Source organism: Macaca mulatta, chromosome 6, assembly GCF_049350105.2.
Source record: "Macaca mulatta isolate MMU2019108-1 chromosome 6, T2T-MMU8v2.0, whole genome shotgun sequence".
NCBI lineage: Eukaryota > Metazoa > Chordata > Mammalia > Primates > Cercopithecidae > Macaca > Macaca mulatta.
The window spans coordinates 140,726,306-140,733,123 of NC_133411.1; positions in this window are offsets into that span (position 1 = coordinate 140,726,306).

Consider the following 6,818-nt stretch of genomic DNA (forward strand, 5'->3'; position numbering starts at 1 on the left):
TCCCAAAGTGCTGGGATTATAGGCATGAGTCACTGTACCTGGCTCTTTCACACACTTTTAACTGAACTTTTGGGGTACTTATGACCTGAGATTTGTTTTTAATGAGATAAAATTTTAAGATACAATTTTAAATGCTCAAAAATAAAGTTTAGTTACATGCTGAAGTAAAAGGGTTGTTTCATTAACCTTTTTTAGATCACAGCCTACATTGAAAATAGATGAAAACTATGAACCATGAACCCCTCACCCCATATTCTTTTTTCATATTCTTCCAGGGAGATTCACTGAAAGACCTCTGAGGCCTGGAACAGATATAAGATTAAGCACACAACCTTTTCTAAGGACTTGCCAATAGGATTCTTCTTTGGATTTCTCATGTGACCAGCCAGCAGGCTTCTTCTGCTTTCCATTTTTTTTTTTCTGAGACAGAGTCTCACTCTGTCACCCAGGCTGGAGTGCAGTGGAGCGGTCTTGGCTCACTGCCAGCTCTGCCTCCTGGGTTCTCCTGCCTCAGCCTCCTGAGTAGCTGGGACTACAGGCGCCAGCCACCACGCCCAACTAATTTTCTGTATTTTTAGTAGAGACAGGGTTTCACCATGTTAGCCAGGATGGTCTCGATCTCCTGACCTCGTGATCCACCCACCTCGGCCTCCCAAAGTGCTGGGATTACAGGTGTGAGCCACCGCACCCAGCCTTTCCTTGCTCTTAATCATAATTGAAGTTGTTATATCCTCCACTCCTAAGCCTTGAATGCCAATGCCAATTCCAATTCCTTCCTCCCTCCGACCTTTCCTTGTGCTCTAGTCTATAAAACAAAAATATTGAATGTGCCTTTTCGGGGGAGAAGAAAAAAAATATTATACTCAAATACTCCTGCCCCATATCTTGGCTCTATCACTTCCTAAATTACATATCCCTGACCAAACATTTACCTCTCAGAGCTACCTATATTTTCTTCATCAGCAATGTGAAACTATCAAATGTTTATTTCTTCCAACCCCACAAGGCCCAATCCATGAATCAAGTATTATTCTTTCTCACAGGAACCTACCACCTGATTAGAAACTAGCAAATAATTCATTCTCATTCTCTCTCATCCTACTTGAAATATAAACTGCTTGAAGGCAGAGAAGAGGAGGGCTTCTATTTCATTCCTTACTTCCCCGCTGCTTATCACATTTCTTCTTTTAAAACTACCACAAGAGTTGCTGACTTAGTTGAATATTAATTTAGAACACAGGTCTAAATTTTATGCTAGCCTCCATCGTTAACATTTTCATCTATGTTTCTTCACAACTTTTCCATATTTCATCTTCAAGTGAAATCACAAAATCACAAATAGCTTTGTTAGTGGCTTAAAGCCTTGTCAAATCATTATAAGAGTATCTTCATAGGAATGCCTTGTTAAAAATGAATACTATACAGATTATTTAACTGCAAAATAACTCATAGATGTTATAATCTTTCTTAATCCTGAAGTTTTGAAAATTTGACTCTTATGAATGTATAATATTAGTAAAGCCCTTTAGCATCAAGGACTAATCAAGTTAAAATCTCTCCAAGTTATACAACTGGACTCTGTTCACTGTATAGGATTATTGCGTTTTAAGAAGGGAATTGTTGAGATACTGTAAGTTATATTACCAAATTTTTAAAAATCCTACCGATAGTATTAGCTAAAGAAGGTTTTTATTGGGATAAGGTAATGTATTAAATAGTGTAGGACTGATTATACATATTATACATTCCCTACTTCAGCAAACCTTGAGTATAGAGTTTCTTTCAGTCAGACCTGAAATTAGGTCTCTCACTCATGTGGTTTCAATTAAGTTCTGTTAAAAATAGCTTGTAATATAAGCATTTTCATTTTTAGTACTTTAATAACTTCACTACTTTTTTGTTTTGTTTTTTGTTTTTGTTTTTCTCTACATTGCTTTAGAGAAAGATTTACTACTTTTAATCGTACTAGTGATAAACTTTGAAGGAAAAAAAACAATCAAAAGAAGTTACATTGTACCCTGGCATTGTCTTTTTTTTTTTTTTTTTCCTTCTCCGACCTCTCAGGGATGAAGGCTCTTTATGAATAGCTAAAACCATCCATTTTAGTGTACAGTCTTCTAATACCAATTATTTGGTTCTTTATCTTGTAATATAAATACATATATTTAAGAAGCATATGGAAGAATTATTTTTTCTTAACTGATTAAAAGTAAATGACAAGAACCTCAGTAGAATATCAACACAGAGATATATCACAAATAACTGGAGAATTTTTAATTTTTAATTTCATATAATTTCAGGCAGACATTCTGCTTTATAGACTTTGACTTCACATTCCTGTCTTCAAAGTAGTGAAAATTCAGCCACAGCTGTTTTTTCATGCCATTTTTATTATGATATCTGGAGAAAAAAATATAACAATAGATTACTTTGTATACAAGCAGGTGTCCAATACTTATTAATAACCAGTCTGCAGGGGAGAGAGCACTTGATGCCCAGGTCACTCTAGTTTCAGCCCATCAAAACTTAGGAAATAAATCCAGAGGCCACTAAAAAAAAAAAAAAAAAAAAAGGGAAAATTTGGCACATCCCTCATTCCTTCTAGGGCATGCTGAGGACATGTTCTCTTTGGAGAAGCAAGGAGATCTGCTCAACAACATTCTGGTTGAAAGCCCAGCAAAAATTGCTGTCAGTGGCCATCACAGGGCCTTTAACCCCAGCTTTGTAACCTGGAGCACTTGATCCAGTTGTTCTTTTCATCCCTGCCCTCAGCCACCACCCAGGAAGAAGCCTCTCATATTCTCTTGCCCACCCTTCCTTTGCATTTTCCTACCTTTTATTTCAGTTGAACCCAGGTTCCGTCCCGAAGACAGGACTGCTTCTGGTGCCTTTGCCCCCACATCTTGTGCCAAGAGATACAGAGTGGAACCAGCTTTACCTAGTTAACATTGCCACTTTCATACTATGATATACCTCATCTCTGGCCAAATCAGCCTATATCAATGGCTCTGAAATTCTGTTGCATCTAAAACTACCTAGGATTTTAAAATCCTGATATCTAGGCCATCTTCCATACCAATTAGATCAGGGACCCAAATATCAGACAACCAGGAAGGTATGATGTGCAGCTAAGTTGAGAACACAGTCATCCTCTCCACATGAACTTCTGAGCAACTTCCCAAGTGGGTAATCAGCCCACCCAACTATCTTGTCTCACCTACCCTTCAACTTCTCAGTCTTCAAATATACATCCAAGGCCATGACCTATATTTTCCCTTGCCATCACCTACAGTGCATCATTTCAGACACTTCACAATACTACAGACCCAAGTCATCTCTAACTACTATTCTTTCTTACTACCCTGCACCACTACCTATGTTAGTCACTAAGTCTTGTCAATTATACCAATAAAAAATTTCTAGTTTAGACTGGTTCTCCTAAATCCTACAGAAATCCTAAATCAGATGCCTGAGGTGATGACCTGGGAATCTGCATTATTTATCAGTTCCTCTGGTGGTCTGAGCACCACATTTTGAGATGCACTAGCTCAGATACTTATTTTTTCAACTTTGCTCACTGGAACTTTTGCATTGGCCTTTTTGGTTTTAGGGTCATTTCTTCTCAAATCACCCCTATACTTCCTGTGAGAATGAGCAAATAAAAAGTAAATTTGGGCCAGGTGTGGTGGCTCATGCTTGGAATCCCAGCACTCTGGGAGGCCAAGGTGAGCAGATTGCTTGAGCCCAGGAGTACGAGATCAGCCTGGGCATCATGGTGAAACCTGGTCTCTACAAAATACATAAAAATTAGGAAGGCATGGTAGCAACTGCCTATAGTCCCAGCTACTTGGCAGAATCACTGGAGCCTGGAGGGTCGAGGCTGCAGTGAGCTGCGATCACACCACTGCACTCCAGCATGGGTGAGAGAGCAAGACTCTGTCTCAAACAAACAAACAAAAACACATATATGCCTCCATTGGGCTTGTTTTACATATCTGACTTCCTCTATGAGACTATAAACTTTATAAAGACAACTATGTCTTTATATCAGTATCACCAGCAACTATTTCTAGCATATGACATCCAGACTCAACAAATGTTTGCGAATGAGTGAACAAAATAACTGGAGAACTTCATCTTTTCATTCTATAACCATATGACACTAAAACAAGAGACTTAAAAGGCCTCCAGGATGTCGAACTAGTTTGATTTCTTTATCCCCAAGGCACTGGCTGGCATACTTCATCTCTGTATTTTCACTAGAACAATGGTTCTGTGTCAAAGACTATACACACTTACCTGATATGTTCTTTACATGAGGTGGCATAACCAAATTTGCCAACAATGACACTAACCAGTCAGCATATTTTAGGCTTTCTACAATTTGATAAAAACCAAAGAACAGGCTGGGTACAGTGGCTCATGCCTGTAATCCCAGCACTTTGGGAGGTCGAGGCAGGTAGATCATGAGGTCAGGAGATCAAGACATTCCTGGCCAACACGGTGAAACCCTGTCTCTACTACAAATACAAAAATTAGCTGGACGTGATGGTACGTGCATGTAATCCCAGCTACTCGGGAGGCTGAGGCAGGAGAATCGCTTCAACCAGGGGGTCGGAGGTTGCAGTGAGATGCCACTGCACTCCAGCCTGGCAACAGAACGAGACTCCGTCTCAAAAAACAAACAAAAAACAAAAACAAACAAACAAAATACAACCAAAGAACAGTTTTCAAAAGGGAGATGAAGAAGGCTAAACTTGAGAAATTAACCTAACCTTTAGAAACAAATAATTATTGCATAATGAGTGACTATTATATGTCACACTCTTTGCAAAGATTATCTTAGTCCTCACAACAATTATTTGAGGTAAGAACTACTATTTTACCAAGATAGGAGGTAACAATTCTTTGAGGTAATAACTACTATTTTACCAAGATAGGAGGCTAAAATTCAGAAAGTTTAAGGAATTTGCTTATGTAATAGTTAGAATTTGAACTTAGGGATGTCCTATTCTTAAGTGATTTCTGCTACCATCTTTCAGATACTCGAATTAATATGTTTCCACTTCATTTGTCATATATCTGTGTGAATCTTCTGCCTGCTATTATTATCTAGAAAATCAAACTTCTCACTAAAGATAACATATGCATCCAGTTAAAGGCTGTGATTCTACAGTACTAGCCTGAGAGATGAATTCATAACACATAATTTATCGTCTCTTCTGGAGCTCAAAATAAAATAAAAATTATTTAAAATTTACTATAAGGATAGCTACAGGTTTTGTCTGATTAACCAAAAGGTATTATTAGACTTCTCTAACACCTCAAAGTTAAAAGTGTCCTCTCAGGTTCCTACAGTGTCTTGTTCTAGTTCTGATTCTACAAGTAATAAGCTCTATGAACTTGGGCAAGTCACTTAACCTGGCCACGTCATTTTTGTTATATGTAAAATGAGTAAAATAAACTAATGAAATGGTTCTCAAATGTTTGTGCTTACTGGAATCACTTTCAAAATGCAGGTTCCTGTGCCATCTCTAGAGACTGTAGTTTACCAGGTCTATAGTTATTCTGGTGGAGGTGGTCAGAAGGACCATGCTTTGAGAAACCTTAGACTAGATGTTTTCTACAGCCTCCTTTATCTGGCTGTCACTATTCCAACGACTTACCCACACCACCTCCTCTATCACATCTCTTTGGTTCACTTTCAACATTGTTTTTTCTTTAATCAGCATAGTGCCAGTTATTAATGAACAAAAAGTATACTGATCACAGTCCTAGACTGAAATTCAAAGTGAATTTCACCCTGTAGTCCTGATTAGATTACTGCCAAAATAGCTAAAACTTTAAATGCCAGGACTAAAAATAGGCTGCTGCATGTTTAAAATAACATGATCACTAGTTAGCTTGGCACTTTGCTATTTTTACTAAAGGAAAGAGACAAGTGGCCAGAGGTTGAAAGGGAAACAGGAGGCAGCTGTTATGATGAGAGCCTAGAAAGAGGCCAGGAGATGGCACCATTAGTTCATTACTTCAACATTAATGGGGAGGGGAAGTAAGGGCAGTTATCTCTATAAATTAAACTGAAAAACTTCAGTCTGAACACTCAAAAGAACCCCCCAGACACACTTTAGTTCTGATTTGTTGCATACTTAAGTCCAGAATTTTGACAATATCTAATGTCAGAAACTAATATGACAAGCCAAAAAGATAAAATTAAAAGTGTTTTTAGTGTTATTTGTAAACTTTTTTTTTTCTTTTTTTTTATTTTTGAGACGGAGTCTCACTCTGTTGCCCAGGCTGGTATGCAGTGGTGCGATCTCAGCTCACTGCAACCTCTGCCTCCCAGCACCTGCCACTACGCCCAGCTAATTTTTGTATTTTTAGTACAGACAGGGTTTCACCATGTTGGCTAGGCTGTTCTCGAACTCCTGACCTCAGGTGATCCACCCACCTCAGTCTCCCAATGTGCTGGGATTACAGGCACGAGCCACCACGCCTGGCCAACTTCTTTTTTTTGAGACAGAGTCTCGCTCTGTTGCCCAGGCTGGAGTGCAGTGGTGCGATCTCGGCTCACTGCAAGCTCTGCCTCCCAGGTTCATGCCATTCTCCTGCCTCAGCCTCCCGAGTAGCTGGCACTACAGGTGCCCGCCACCACGTCTGGCTAATTTTTTGTAGTTTTAGTAGAGAGGGAGTTTCACCGTGTTAGCCAGGATGGTCTCAATCTCCTGACCTCCTCGTGATCCACCCACCTTGGCCTCCCAAAGTGCTAGGATTATAGGCATGAGCCACCACGCCCAGCCCAGCCAACTTCTTCTTAA